Source organism: Pleurodeles waltl, chromosome 8 (assembly GCF_031143425.1).
Source record: "Pleurodeles waltl isolate 20211129_DDA chromosome 8, aPleWal1.hap1.20221129, whole genome shotgun sequence".
Lineage (NCBI taxonomy): Eukaryota > Metazoa > Chordata > Amphibia > Caudata > Salamandridae > Pleurodeles > Pleurodeles waltl.
The window spans coordinates 1,303,794,043-1,303,811,024 of record NC_090447.1 but is presented as its reverse complement, the minus strand read 5'-3'; positions in this window follow the sequence as shown (position 1 = coordinate 1,303,811,024).

The window sequence follows — 16,982 nt, the reverse complement described above, 5'->3', positions numbered from 1 at the left end:
CCTTGCATTAGTGCATTTTTTCATCCACCCATTGATTTATTATTGCATTCACCCCCTGGCCCGTTCACAATACCATGTACACAACATCATCAATCAAATAAGAGGCACTTCAGTTACCAGCTTGACCTATTACCTTTGCTGATGTTTTGAAAGGGGTGTGAGAGTGATTCTAGCAGTGTGTTACAGGTAGACTCTGAGAATCATGAGAGTGCTACCATTAGGTATAACTGCTAATCTTTGAGGGAGTGTAAGAGTGCTATCAGTAGCCTCAGAGTACCATCCTGTGAGGGGTGTGAGGTGATCAGTACTTCTGGTAGAAAGTGACTGCTACTCTGACAGTCTTGGGCGTGCAGTTGGTGTGCAAGACCGCTAGTATGTGGGAGATGTAAGAGTGATTATGTGACTGTAACTGTGTGAGGGGTGTGATAGCGCTTTCGCTAGTGTGTGACTGCTAGTCTGTGATGGGCTTTGAAAGGGTCTTTGGCATCTAGGGTGTTTTTGCTTGTCCCCCATGAAGGCTTTAAAAGATCCCCCCATGCTTTCATCGAGACCATGGCTGGAGATTTACATTGTGCATTTTTAATGATGAGCAAGTCTTACTTTTGAAATAACGCTGCAGCAATCAGTCCTAAGAGGAGACCATCCCTTCCTTTGTGAACTGTATGGTCTGCTTTATTCTAAGGAGGCTGCCTAAATGTTAAAAGGGCACCAATGACCCAGGCTCTCCATTTATTTACATTTGAGAAGCATTTACCAGTCAACAATGGCACACAACCTCCATCCAACAAGTGCCTTGCAAGAATCCCTGTCGACCAAACCACAAGCACACCTGGATGTGTTTACTGACATCACCAGTTACATCACTGAACATTGTTGCAGTCCCCAACCCACAGACATCTTAGTGGCTCGCAGACACTCAGCCCCTGCTCTGGGACTCTTCACCGGACTCACATGTACAGCCCCACAGCAATTTGTGGACTTCATGGGAGCAGCGGGTTCACCACTAGAGTTCACCATAATATTTACGTGCCAAGGAGCGCTTCTCCGTGTATGCGCAAAGAGAGCTTTACTTGTTCATTAGATAATCTAGTTTGACCCAGCACGGAACCCACCTGCTGAAGCCATCACTCACTGAGTTGAAGGGAGGGAAACCTGCAGCGGTGAAACAATGCAAAATGTAATCACTGCTGCGAGAGAGAAAGGAAGCATACCACATCCTTTCGGCCGTTTACTACTGCAAAATGAGCCGCCCACCACCCTCCCCGCATTATTCGAGCTGAATGGTGTGCCATGTTAGCAGTAGGGTATTCCAGAGCATGTCATGCTGTATTGAACTGGTCCTTCTGCTGGGGGCATCTATTGCTATTTGCTGTTTTTTCAGCGGCGACCAACACTACTCGTTGGACTTTGTTCTGCCATAATTAGGGGTACTGAGAGAAATGCACAGTAGTGGGGCTGGTTTTTCTGGCTAGTGGATAATAATGCATCTTTAGTGCCCTTCATGGGGGAATGTGGGGACTGGTTCATTGGGTTCCCATGCCAATTAGCAGTTGCTGGGATCCAGTTGGGACAACTGAAGTTTTCTACCTGTGGTGACCTGGGCCATCTTACTATTGGGTTATAGCGAGCACCAAGCATACACTGACCCTCCAGGAAGTGAGGTAAAGCAGTCTCAGGCTTATTCGGGGAGGTGGTGTCGATTAGAAACTCAGAACTCCGCAAAGAAAGTAATAACACTTACAAGTTAGTGTTCACTTCGACCACTTAGTATTTCTATTTTTAAGCAGAAAATGTCCTTTAATTCACATTTAACTAAGAATAAACATAAACTTACAAATGCACACAATGAAGACTAGACCTTTCTAACTTTCTAGCCACTTCCAGATCTATAGATTTAGGTAAAACGTCTCCTAGAGTTGGGCAATATATAGCCCCTTCCCTATGATGCTTCGTTTGGAGGTCACATTGTAAACCCCATTCCTATTGCCTTGGTTAGAGAGTTCCCAATGTAAACCCATCCCTGCTGTATTTGGCATGGGGTTACACAATGCAAAGCCCCTTTCTATTACATTTTGCTCATTTATGAGAAAATCTCCCTTAGGGAGGCTAACACAAGTGCTACCCATCAAAGGTCTGTAATATGTGCAAATGAAGGAACAGAGCCAAGGACTTGTTATTCATACTAATGTTTACTTCTTTTGTGGGATTACATGAGCTCTGGTGGCACCTAAAGCTATCAATAGCTAAACCTAGAAAGCAGTAGAACAGGCACAAAATGAATGAGACCTGCGTGTATGTGAGTAGAAATAGCTTGTTCCTTTGAGGACATGTCTATGATGGAGTCGAGAGTTGCTAATGTTATGTATTCATTATTCTTCAATGTGTCACTTTCTGCAAGATATTGGCTTCCTTTACCTATGTGTTTGTTGGAACAGTTATGCAGACACTCATACTCTTTACTACTGTAGATTGAAGTCAGAAAAGCAACTTTTGAGCAGGTGCTGTACAGCGCTTTCGGCCGCCAGCACCCACACGCAAAGCAATATCACCTACATTTGAGGTGAAGGCTTGGGGAGAGATGAGACTTTTATGGCAGAGGGAGGACAGGCACTTTAGTGGCTTCCTGGGGGAGGACCAGACATCAGAGCAGTTACCTCTACGAATGAGCACTTCCTTCCTTTCAGACAACCTGATGTTCAGAATTTAACTCAAGAGAAGGACTAAGTACGGGCTAAGTCAGCCTCCTCCTACCTTTTTTCAAGTGAAGTGACCACATCACGTAAACCTTCTCCACACTCCATTGGCAGCCAGTGGTCAATGGTATCCGGTTCGAGCTGCAGTGGACTAGGGCATTCAACTAACAGGTCCCATCGTTCACCATAACCAACGTCTAGCTCTGCAAACCACAAGAAACCTTTGTTCATCCGCTGAGAAGCTTTCCCCATCTCTCTTTACACAGATCAAGTTCCCTCACACTGGCCTTTGTCATTCTTTCATTTCAAAGCTTTTTAATTCTTTCTTTTTTCTGATCCATAAACCTCCTTGCTTTGCCAAACTTTCACTATTGGGCTCAATCTCAAGAGACCACTTTGGTGGTGAATATTGTGTTCCATAAACGATGATGATAATTATGATAATAATAATAACAATACTACTACTACTACTAATAATAATAATACAAATAATAATAATTGCAATAATCATAATAATAAGCCTATTCCAAGAAAAGATCAAAGAGTGTAAATGCAAGATCAGGGCACAGCATAAAGTCGTGGATTGCTCAAGGTTCATGAAGCTGAGTGTGCAACCACACCCCTCACAACCTTGCACAGACCTGTTAGACATTAGATTATGTTTCCTCAGAAACCTATCCATTGCAACACTAAGGGACTGCATGCAAGGCGTGGGATGCACTACTGCAGGCAGTGTACACTGGGCGGGTTAACTTTCCTTTCTTCAGCTGCTGTAGTTATTTGCATTCAACATCCTGTTTGAGAACTAAAATTTTCATTTCATCCACACTTCCTTGTCCATAATAGGAGGTATTCCAGTAATTTTAATTTTGGAGCCCTTAAATGTTCTTTCTAGCACCTCCACCCTTATGGCAGGAATTACTGTCCTCGTGAGAAGTCATATGAAGCGACCCTATACATTGACCGCAAGGGTAGATATGTGTGGCTTTCCCCGTCATAAGCCTCCCATTACCCATCTCTTAGAGGACCCCCTGGCTCCAATTTCTACTTCAAGAATGTAACTGTATCCGCAGTACCTGCAACTCTTGGGTTGATGGGGGGCATCATAGTCCATTTTATGGGCCACTAGTAATGGGGTTTTAGCATTAAGCCTTCATTCCTGTAGCACCCACCTTTACACTATTGGAAATAGTCTTCAGAAAAATGTTGGATCAAATCTGTCAACACAACACTCCAGACCTCAATATATGCAATTCAAACACAGGTGCCTAGGGCCTGTCCTCCTGATGTACCATGACTAAAACTCCGACTGGTCTAGCGCCAGGGTTCTGGAGAGCCGGGACCATGCCAGATTTTTAGCATATCCACATTTAGAAAACTGTAGATTTCTGAAACATCTTTTTTCTAAATGTGGATATGCTAAAAATCTGGCATGGACTACATGAAACAGGCATCCAAGAAATCGCCCACAACTGGATGCCACCCTACAGGTGAAAAGCCTGGAACCTACTCTGTCGAGTCTGTGGAGTCTCTCAAGGATAATCTCTCAGCTGACCTGGTTTAACATCTACATGACCCCACTAGAAGACCTCTTCAGGTCACACAGCATCAACATTCTTTTTTCAGACAAGACCCCTGCAACAGAAAAAAAACATCAACGCCTGCATGACCACAGTGGTCACCTGGATGAAATCCAACTGTCTGAACCTCAACACAGACAACACCAATGTGGTGATCTTTGTAATAAAGACCACTGAGTGGGACTCCACCTTGTGTCCAGCACACCTCGGCCCCACATCAGGCCCCACCAACCCACGCCAGAAACCTAGGAATCATTCTTGATGGCAAGCTTGACATTCCAGCCTAGGTAAACTTGGTGACCTCCACCTGCTTCCACATACTGAGGATGCTATGAAAATGTTTCAAATGGCACTAGAGAACACCAGATAAACAGTCACATAGGCTCTGATCACCAGCAGACTCGACTACGGTAACACATTAGGCACAGGAATCACCAAACAGCTCCGAACAGACTCCAAACCGTCCAAAAGGTTAACCTACCCTGCCACAGCCTCATCTTTCCACATTTCAAAGGTCTCCACTGGCTCCCCATATACAAGTGCACTCAATTCAAACTACTCACACTCACAAAGCACTACACAACATAGGCTGCCTACATCATTAGCCGCATACATTTCCACCACCCCTCCAGACAACTCAGATCAAAAACAGAACTGAGGCTTTCGATTCTCTCTCACATCTCCCTGAAAGCCTGGAACAACGTGCCGTGGCACATCAGAGCCCCCCCATCACTTTTTGAGGTCAGCAAGAAGCTGATGCCAGGCTCTTCAAGTAATCTCACCTTGGGAGTCCACTGCCTATCGACCTGTGAAGCACCTGCATACCGTCACTGGTGATTATTGAGCTTTACAAATAGGCATAACATAACATAAAAAGTAGGTACCCAATTGACCACCTGCCTTGTCACCCTGCCCTCACTTCTTCACTCCTCCCCAATCCTTACTTTTTTCCCTCACCTTTCAGTACTATCACCTACTATTTCTTCACTCACCTTGGACCCGACTTATTACTATTCATGCAACAGTGAAAAATTGCAGCACTGTGTTAAGTGAACAGTGGTTTGTTATAGGCCATTGTGTTTCCTTGCAGGGGTGGGTGGCTGTGCACAGGGGGAGGGATGTGGGCCTGTTAGTGGGTTTGTGGGCATGCAGGGGTAGTGGATTCAGTGCTTGTTGGCTGGGTGGGGTAGTGGTCCTGGTGAGTGTTGGAGGGGTGGGGTGGTGCATGCGTTACAGGTGTGATGGATATGGGGTAAATGTAGATGACTTACCCGAGTCCATTCCTCCAGTGAGTCCAGTAAGGCCCTCAGGGTGCAGGATGGCCAGTACCTTTTCCTCCCAGTCAGTGTGTTCGGGTGGTGTTGGTGGAGGTCCTCCCCCAATCTTCTGGACTGCAATGTGGTGCCTGGATGCCATGGCCCTGACCTTCCCCTGCAGGTCATTCCACCTCTTGCGGATGTCGTCCCTGTGTGGATGGTGTCCCACTGCATTGACCCTGTTGACAATCGTCTGCCATAGCTCCATCTTCCTGGCAATGGGTGTGTGCTGCACCTGAGCCCGGAATAGTTGTGGCTCGACCTTCAGGATCTCGTCCACCATGGTCCTTAGCTCCCTTTCTGTGAAGCGTGGGTGTTTGGGTGGTGCCATGGTGAGTGTCGTGAATGGTGTCTGGTGTGGATCTCGGAGAGGGTGCTCTTCTGTGGTTGGGTGTAAGTATCGTGGATTGTGGCATTTGGTGTCTGCTTCTGGTGTTCTCTGTCTTTGTTGGCCTAATTTCATTGCAAAGGATTGTGGTGTGTTTGTGAGTGTTTTATGGTGTTGTGGATGTGTGTCAGGTGTGTGGGTTTCTAACTTATCCAATTTGTGCACTTCTTACTGTTGGGTCCACTTGCCGCCTGTGGTGGTCTGCACCGCCAATGGTCGTTCGGCTTCCTCTGACTGGCAAGGTTATTTGTGCATCATTATTTGGAGGGCAGGATGTGGGTGTGCTCTGTGGTGGAGGGATGGGAGGTCCAGCATTTCCACTGACAAGGTCCTGGCGGAGACTGGTGGACTGGTGATTTTTGTCAGAATCAGATTTTTGGTTCATTATGTGGCGGGTTTCTGTTCACCGCCAATGGCGGTCTTCTGTTCACCGCCGCCACGGCGGTCAGCGGTGTTTACCGCTGTGTTCATAATGGCTGCCTTAATCTTCTTTGACCATCTGTAATGAAGGGGGACAAGGAGAGCATCCAAAGAGAAGACTGGAACCATACCTTTCCCACTCCTGTAGAGCAGAGGAATATACTGAGTGAGGGCTCTATTAGGGCTGATAGGGTGAGAGTACCCTTGGTCAGTTTTAAAACCACCCACGGGTCAACAGTTATAGTCTTGTACTCGGGTGAGAATAGTATGGAATCAGCCTAATGTGTAGCCTTCTGCCAATGCATGTGTAAAGTCCCTTCATGACCTCCTAATACACTAGAAGATAGCCTGTCATTAAATAATATAGTCATCCATTGGATAAGACATGTTAGACACTGTGGTTCCATCGTATACCCAGACATTATTTCTGCCAAGCACTATTCAGAGAAGTCAGGGTGCTGGGAAACCATCAGGCTGATGTTATCTTGCCCTAAGTTGGTAAAAGGTCTGATATCTTTGGAGGCACGTAATCCATTACGAAATGGTTCAAATATTGTTTTCAAAAACTCCTCGCCTGAACGAGGCACTTTAGACAAGGGGGCATCTACCATCTCGAGCAAGGGACACCTATTATGGGAACTGTGGATTTAGTCTCACCCGCAAGGGCGTATTCCACGAACACTAGGAGGGAGTATGCAAACTTGACTGAAAAACAGAGGCCACTGAGAAAAATGCAAGCAGATTACCTCTCGGACATTGATTGACTATATCCACTATCAGCCCCCCTGAATAACAATTTACCTTCTGACCTGGGTAACTTTCAAATGGGTTTTAAACTATACCCGGAATTGTCTAGCTCTAGGAGATAGGATCTAGCTGAAAACCCTAATACAGCAGAAGCCACTAGGAGATCAAATCCAACTTCTACCTCCAATGTCTCATGTAGAGATCATGCTGGATCTGGGTCCTTCAACCCTGCACTAATTTCATGAAATGTAGCTGGTATACGAAATAAGATTAACGATGCTGAGTGGGGGATGTTCAATGATAGTTTTAATGTTTGTCTATTTCAGGAAACGTGGGCCATCTCAAATGTTTATAGGCAAGGGTACATCTCATTTTGAAAGAAGGCCAGCCCGTCTGCAGCTGGGAGAGCAGGTGGGGGCATTATCACATGGATAAAAATCTCACAGGTGGGCGAAAGGAAATAAATTGATCTCAATTCAGTTGATATAATGACAGTCTCAATTAAGTTAAACAAGGGGTCTTTGCTTTTAAGTGTTAAATCTATCACAGACCATGTCCCCCTAGTCAGACTAACACAATTAGCCTGTTGAGTGCTCTTGTGACAGCATTTCTGCCCTCTCACTTTATTATTGTAAATGGAGATTTTAACGTGTCCCTAAAGTCTAACTCCCTCTTTTCTGAGCTAACGCAGGTAGAGGACTCTACATGGGGAATTCCAGTAGTCCGAATGCTGAAAAAACAATCTAAACTCAACAACAGGGCCTTGCAGGTCATTGATTTTATGATAATGCAGGGCTTATGGCCAGGAAATGGGTGCTTTCCCTCAGATACTCCAGTAAATCCAACGTTTTTCAGAGGTTCTTATAGTGGCCTCATTGATCATGTGCTTATTGACATAAGAATCTGGCAGGAAATAAATTACCTTAAGGTGGGAGAGCAATGTAATAGTGACCATTCCCCTATTTTGGTAGAGTGAGAGAGGTGGTATTCTGACAAAGGAGATATTCAACATGAGCATGAGGGCACGCTCCCTCTAATGGTGACAAACAATAACCGTGCCATAAGATGGGAGACTTTCATAAGTTCCAGCGATTTAGTGGCAAAAATGCACTACTTAGGCCCTCATTATGACTCTGGCGGTAATGTCCGCATACTGCCGCGGAGGTGAACATCCGTCCGCCATATTATGGACACTGACAGATATCTGGCACAGTTTTGGAGGAAACCAGCAGTATCCATTGTTGGAGGCCGGTGGTATTCTGGCGTTGCTACCACCAGCACCGCCACGCCAGTATAACGCTGCTAGCAGTATAATGACCATTCAGACGGCCTGGCGGTGCTCTGCTGGTGGGGCGGTGCTGGCGGTAGCTGGCCCCTTCCCGTTCCCTGCCGGACGTTCTCCTCGCCAGACAAGATAAGTCGGGTGTGCAACAAGGGGGTGCGGTGTGGGAGTGTGGGGAATAGTTTGTGAGTCAGTGTGTGGTGTCTGCGTGTGTGTAATAATGTGTGTGTGCGTGTGTGAATGCAACAGTGATTGTTGTGGTGTATGCGTGGTTGTGTGCGTGTGAGTGAATGCATGTTTGCACGGCTATGTGTATGCGTGCCCGAATGTATGTGAGTATGTGTGAGTGAATGTGTGTATGGATGTGAGTAAGTGGATGCGTGTATGGAAGTGTGAGTGAATAGGTCTATGCGCGATGCACGTGGGTGTATGTGTGCATGTATGCGGGGAGAGGGGGTGCCATGTGTGTAGGGGGGGTCAGGTGCTTGCTGGGCGGGGTGGGGGAGCTGTCTACCAGTGACAGGGAAGGGATTCCCTGTCACTGGTAGCCCTACCGCCATGGTTTTCATGGCGCTGCTTCCGCAGCGGAAACCCTGGGGTAGGCCTGCTCATTATGCTGCCGGAAGTGTTCTGTGGGCCACCGGGTCGGAGATGTACATCTCCAGCCCAAAGGTTCGATGTGGCGGGTTGGCAGCAGCCAACCCGCCCACTCATAATGTGGCTGTGCACACCACCAACCTGTTGGCAGTATTACTGCCACATTAACCCTGGGGGTCAGAAGACCGCCAGGGTCATAGTGAGGGGCTTAGTCTCTATCCAACTACCAGACACCACGTTTAGCACACACACACCAAACCAGATCATGGCCATTCATGCAGAACTCTTTTCTTCTTTGAAAGAGTTATTTTTGAGAGCCACTAGGGGGAATAAACAGCTGAAAGTAGGCAAACATAACAGATGGTTTAATAATATTTGCAAAAAGGCCAAGCGCAGGCTCTTGGAAGCTATAAGACAAAATGACAGACTAACGATAACCTTGGCAATGTGCAAATATGCTGCTGTAATAAAGACTAGTAAGACTCAATGGGAGGAGGTAACTTGGCAGGAACAGTTATCAGCAGCAAAAGAAAGCAATGCAAAGTGGTTTTGGTCTCTGGTTGCTCAAAACTGACGAAACGAAAATCCTAGACCGGATTGTCACATCTCTGCTGATAACTGGACTCTTTACTTCACTAAACTTTAAGCGATTGATACTGCTTGTACAGGTGGGATCACACCGTTTACCTTAACAGAGACTGAGATAGCTACTAGGGCCCCAAAATTGGGAAAGGCACCTGTGCTACACTGAATGCCGTCTGACCTGTTTAATTCTGACCTGAAATTTTGGGGTCCTTACATAAACACTGTGTCAAACACTATTCCGGGGGAGCAATCCCCCTCATTCCTGGAAAGGTTCATTAATTGTTCCAATCTATAAAAAAGGGGATAGATCGGATGCAGGCAATTATAGACCAATAAGTCTCCTAGATAATTTGCAGAACATATTCTCTTATCAAGTTGTGGGAAGGCTCAGGGATTGGATATAGGAAAATGACGCCTTGAGCCATTTGCAGTCGGGCTTCAGGAAGAAGATAAGTACACTGTACCAGATCTTCAGTTTTCTTACAATTAAGTAGAAAATGGTGGACCTGGACGACGGGAGACTTTTTGTTGTCTTCCTAGACCTGAAGTCCACCTTTGACTTGGTCCCCCAGCACAAATTATGGGAGATTTTAGGAAAAATTGGAGTTCCAGCCCCTTTGCTAAGGTTTATCCAAGAGCTGTGCTCCAAGAGCCATGCCAGAATAAGTTGGGGATTTAATGGGGAATTAACGGGAGAGCTTCCAATACAGAAAGCGATAAGGCAGGGCTGTGTGTTGGCTCCCACACTCTTTATAAATGCTTGCATCCCCAATTTATATGATTGGCGTGAAGACTACGTGCCTACTGTTTGCTGATGGCACTTTACTGTTATCACAAACTGGTTCTGGATTAGTTGGGCTCCTAGAGAAACTTTTGGGGTTTTTCAGAGAGTACAGTCTACAAATAAATGGCACCAAAACCAAATACATGGTTTTTGGTGACACAAAGCACAAAGTGAAGAAACTGATACTGTTAGATAGTGAAACTCTAGAGATAGTTTCTGATTTTGATTATTTTGGGAGTCAGATTAGAGGATTCCCATAAATGGTCAGCTCAATTGTTAAGGTGTACTATGTCTTTGAAACAAAAGGCTGGGGGTATTTTGAGATTTGCTGGTAGAGCCCACAGTTTTTCCAATCACACCAGCGATGGAAATATTCAAGCTAGAGGGGGAGCACTGTATGTTTCAGAGCTATGGCGTCATGGTAAATTGCAAGATTTAGAAAGAGCGGAGAATTCCTTTTTAAAGGCCCTGTTAAAAAGCCCCCTGAGCTCCCCTACGTTGCCTGTCCGCATGGTTTTGAATGTGCACTATATTGCAGAAATAGCTGCCATGAGGCCATTACAGTACTGGATTTAGTTCTGGACTACAGATATTTTAGACCCATACAGGACATGGCTAAAAGTGCTGCTAGCCACCCCACACGTTGAAAAAATAGTGTGGTTAGCTATGTAAAAAAATACTTTTTTAAACTTGGGGTGGGCTTGTATTAGCTAGTCCGCTTGCACCTTCCAAAGAACTCTATGCAGACCTTGATGGATGCATATTGGTTGAATTTTCAAATAGAGGTTAGTGTCAGCCCCGTCCGGTAGTATGACGGATAGTTTTTTATCAGTTAAATGTAATTATGAATTTGAGCATTATTGGACATGATTGTAGTACCCTCAGCACGCACACTTTATATCAGATTTAGAATTGGATCCTTACTGCTATGTGATCTTACTTCCAGATGGAAGCAACATGAAAATCCAACAGACTCCTGCCCAATGGGATGTAAGACCAAAGAGAATATTTTCCCAAATTTTATTCCATTGTCCTGCATATAAAAAGCAGAGGGCATGTTGGTTTAGACCACTCTGCAAAATCCTGGGTATCAAGGACCGGCACTCGGCCCCCAGGGTTTGCAGAATTTGCCCGCACGGGACTGAGGCCTGTGCTGTTGCTAAGTTTCTAGAAGCAATTTGGCATATAAGACATAAATCTGTGAGCATTAATGTATAACCTCTATTAAAAGTCTATAACTGTGTTTTGACTAACATTCTCTTTACGAGTGTACATATATATATTTTATTAAGTTTTAATTATTATATAGAGTGAGAGAAAGTATTTTATTAGATTTTAGATCTTGAGGATTTCTGGTCCAATTTTACCACTATGTCTTGTGATCTGAAGTGACATGATAATGCTGAGAATCTCATTACCTGCGAAAAGAAACCAATATTTTATCGCAGCCTGATTTTGATAAAGCGGGCTAAAACATCAATGGCAAGGTTCTTCTTGCTTTCCTTGCGAGGGTCTGTATTTGATATAAGCTTGTAATTCAAATTGCTTTGCTTAGCACATATTCAAAGTTTTAACTTTTGTTTCAGATTTTGTGCATGTTGTAAAATATGAATTTGGACGAGGTGTTTTTTACTACCTTGAGGATTTAATCATTGGCCTTTGATTCCAAATTGCCTTTGTCTTAATTGATGATTTTTTGTATGATGTGCTTTTATGGTATTCTTTGCCGAAATAAAGCTTGAATTGAATTGAATGGACTTAAGCAAAGCATGCAACAGACTCCACCCTCCTTTGCAAGTAACATATCTAATGCAAGACAATTTTGCATTATCATGACTTTCATAGTGACTAATTCCTTTTCAACAACTGTTAGTGCACCTGTAGTGTTAGTAACAAGCCAATACAAATGGGTGGACAATTTGCTATCATCACTTGATGCAAAGCTACTCCAACAAAAGTTATTAAAGTGCCAAATATATGTTTCAGCACCTGTTTAAAGCTATGTTTTCTTCTCCTTTCACTAGTTGAGTTTCCTCTGCTCAAGTCATTTGTAAGGTATATCCTTGGAAATACAAGCTTACATTACACCTCCATACCCTGAACTGAAAATATGCAGGTTTACCACAACACAATACATTCCCCTTATTCAAACTTCCTGTCTTGTAAATTCTTGGTCCCTCGCCATATAAGTTTGTTCACAGTCACTCCAACACACCATTTCAGCAGTCTCATCCCCTTCTCCTTCAGACATGATAAGTAGTTCTCCTCTCTTTGCCACTTCCAAGTTCAACCTAGGACCACTTTTTGTCTCTTCAGCCTTATCTCCCCCCTTACTTGACTTACCCTTCATTTTCCCACTGCACTTTCCCTCTCCTTCCTTATCCTTTCATAAAACTTGTCATAAAAAATCCTTTAAGCATGATTAATTTTACAACAAAGTTCACATTCACTTTTCCATTTTTTTTGTCTTTAACTATAGATAGATTGTAATGGTGTTTAACGCATACATTTGCTGAAAAATTATCAAAGTAGTCTTGGTGATTTCCTTAACAATCCCTGTAGTTGGCTTTTTGCTAGACCTCTACCTTCTGGACAGAGAGGCCTCACCTAACATTGAGGTAGATCAGACACAAATAGACAGTAAAGAAAAGTTAGAAGGGAGTCTAACACGTAAACCTAAATCTGAAAGGATCTTTAGCTACAATATTTATTATCAAATGCTAGCTGAGTAAATAAGTCTATATCTCATGACCACAATAGTCTTTCTTCCTGCATATACTTTCTGACATGCAATACAACTCTGACATAAGTCTTTGGTTATGACACAGAAATGCGGGTTGTACCATTGCCGTTTAAAAGTCTGCACCATTCCATCGCTGTTAACATTCGTCAGGCCATGTAGGTGTCAAATAATGGATTACAACATAGAATCTGGCACAACCAGTTTCCCATCATTAGACGCCCAGATTTCACTGGCATCCTTCATGAAATCTGCCCTTTCACATTTTTGTTGGTTGATGTTAGGCTCTGCATTCTGGAGCTGTCAAAGCTCACTGAAAGTTTGCACAGCCTTTGACAGCATGGTAGAGGCAGTTTCATTTTCATTATTGCATGGTTTGCTGTAGTGAAACGTACTGAGTTCAATACCTGGCGATCTTGTCAACATAACAATTTCCAGTGGTGACAGATCCTCACCATTCTTTTGGACAGCACATTTCACAACTTCTATTTCCCTAGGTAACTGGAGTGCATTCAACAGATTCACAACATACAGGCTATTACATAATGGAGACCTAGAGGGGATCAAGAAACCACTCTGTGACCAGAGCTATCTGCATGCACCATGCAAAATCTATACTAGGTATCGGTATAAATGGTAACCCCCAGCCCATTAGATGTGCAGCATGCCCTTGTTAATGGTATCATATTGATGGATTAAACCCAGATCTGGGACTTGGGGTAAATGTTTGATTGGTTCCACATTCCGTCCATCATTTGTGTTTGTTTGCTTTTGTCACCCTAAGTGCGCCAGGTATACCCAGACATGGGTCCTGGGCTCACTATGTCACTGGATTCAAGCTAGCCTGGCTGATGAAGAGTGATAGGCTGAAACCAACCAGTCCCAGGATGCTTGTTTCCTGTCTAGGGGGGACCTGGCCTAGGAGTTCGGGCTCGACTGTTCCCATAGGGAACAGGGTCAAGACTGATTTGCATCTTGCTAGGTCCAAACTGGGATGGCATTGTGAGCAAAAGAATTGATGGACTAAACCTAGATCTGTGACTGGGGGTGAATGTTTGATTAATTCCGCATTCCGTCCATCATTTGTGCTTGTTTGCTTTTGTCACCCTAAATATGCCGTGTATGCCCAGACATGAGTCCTGGGCTCACTATGCCACTGGATTCAAGCTAGTCTGGCTGATGAAGGGTGATACCCTGAAACCGGTCCCAGGATGCATGTTTCCAGTCCAGGGAGGACCTGGCTTGGCAGTTCGGGCTGGACTGTTCCCACGGGGAACAGGGTCAACGCTGATTTGCATGTAGTTGTGGCCAAACTGGGGTGGCATGGTGAGCAAAAGAATTGATGGATTAAACCTAGATCTGTGACTGGGGTGAATGTTTGGTTTCACACTCCGTCCATCATTTGTGCTTGTTTGCTTGTTAATGGTATCAGCTCAGCTATCTGTGCATAAGTTACATGGCAGAAGTAAGATGCTTCCATAACACAATTTGTGGTGCTAAAGGCATATGCAGCTTTCAAGAAACCATGTCTGTCTCTCAAACAGGAGCCATTGGCAAATAGTGTGTGATGAGACTCTTTGAGTGGCACATCCAGAATGTCGGGTTTCGGCCTAGAGCACAGCTCTTTCACATCAATACAGCTATGGTCAAATTTATCTTCATCAGAATTACTGGTATGAATGGGCAAAAGCGTAGCAGAAATGGCCACATTGAGATATCTTAAAGAAAGGTTCTCAGTTGCCAAAATCACCTGTTCGTATTTAGTATGGCAAGTGCTGCCTAATTTTGAGTTTGAGTGCGGGTCAAAAGGATTTTAATTAAATGTGGAGCCATTACAATGAGTGAGTAACCCATCACAATACCCTCGCTTTGCTGTGTGCTCAAACTAACAGCAGCAACCAATTTTAAACTGCCAGGAAATATGGCGGCCACATGGGTGAGCATAGCTGAAAAGTATGTCACTGGCAGCCTCGCCTCCCCATGCGTCTATGCCAACACAGACAGTGCACACCCATATACAGGGCCAGATTAAAGAAAAGTGGCGATGCACCCAATGCAGCACAACTTTTCTTGTGCCCCTTAGCGCTCCCCTAACACCACCCTGTGTGCGCCGTATCTGAGATACGGCGCACCATGGCGGTAGTTACAGAACTAGTGTCAAAAAATTTGATACTAGTTCGCAGCTTTGCAGGATTAGCATAAAAAATGTTGAAGCTAATCCTGCAAAGCCCATTGAGGCCCATTGTAAACAATGGTTTGCCTCCTTTTAACGCCTGCTCCGAGCAGACGTTCTCCTTTATCTCACTGTCTGGGAGGAATTTAAAAAGGCCAACTGCCAGTTATTCACAGCCATTTGACCAAAGACACAGGTGGCAGGCACAAAATGGAGGGGGCATGAAAATGCCAACTTCCTAGAAGTTGCATTTTCAGAACTGTGACTTTAAATTCGACTTTAACATTAAAGAGGATTTTAAATTACAAATCTTTTGAGACTAAACATAAAATTCCTACCTGTTCCCAATCAAATGTTAGCATTTATTAAATGTAATAAGGTAACCTAATGTGATCCAACGGGAAAGGTTAGCCTCACAATAGCGAAAAACAAAGTTAGAGGTTTTTCTCTACAATGATATATAACATTTAAAAGTATATGTCCAACTTTTTAAAATCAATGCACACTGCCCGGTGGGCTGTATAGGGCCTACCTAAGCGGTGACTGATATGGATTAAAAAAGACGGTTAAGGCTTTGCAAAAAGTTTATTTTTGCTAGGTTGACTTGGCAGATTAAAACTGCACACAGGCTGCAATGGCACCCTTGAAAAATGTTTTAAAGGGCTACTTAACTGGATGGCACAATTAGCGCTGCAGGCCCAATAGTAGCATTTAATATAAACCTGGGTACAAGTTGTACCACTTTAAAAATGACTTATAAGTACATTAAATGTGCCAATTACTGTAGGCAAATTCCTAGCACATTTAATGGAGTGAGCACAAGCAATCTAGCACTGGTTAGCAAAGTCCTGAAGCCAACAAGAACAAATTTCAGCTGCAGAAGTTGAGTACGCAAAAGGTTTGTGGGAAGACTGCACCAAAAACTGTCAGTTCTAATACTTGCCAAATGGTACAGTATCACTGATGTCATTATACATAAGCCTCAGTAGAACTTCACTACGAGGGAAAAGGTGAAAATCCACAGGTGGCAGTAGCCGACAAATCAGAAAAAATAATTCTTACCTCTCTCTCTGTGTGGACAGACGCTTCATCTTTAGGACTGTCGATAATCGCTGATAAGACACTCTTCTTCTTCCTTTCTCAACTTGGTGCCCTAAGTAACAGACTTCTATGTGACAGTACTGCACTTTGTCAGGGGAAACCTTGTGCCCATTCTCAACAAGTTGGCTGAGCAGGACAAGTGTGTCCTGTCTACAGGCTTCCTTGGTCACAGATGCCACAGGCAAATCATTGATGTACTGCACCACTGTCAAACTTCAAGGCAACTGTAAGATCTCTATGTTTTTCTTCAATATCTGGTTAAGGAATGCAGGGCTTTCTGTATACCCTTGAGAGCTCAACACCATACAAGAGTTTTATCTTGGAATCTGATTGCAAAAAATAGTGACTGTCCTGATGTTGGGGGATACAAAATAATGTCTGATATAAATTAATAGCCATAAACCGCACAGCATCGGGTGAATTTGGAAAGAAATTACAGCAGGATTCAATTTTTTATTTAGTTTCTGAAGAGCCATCATCAGAGAGCCACATGGACTCCCAGTGATTTCTTTTTGAATGTCCTGTTCTAATCCCACACGTACTTCTTCCTTTTCTGTCTCCTTGAAGTCAAGGGGT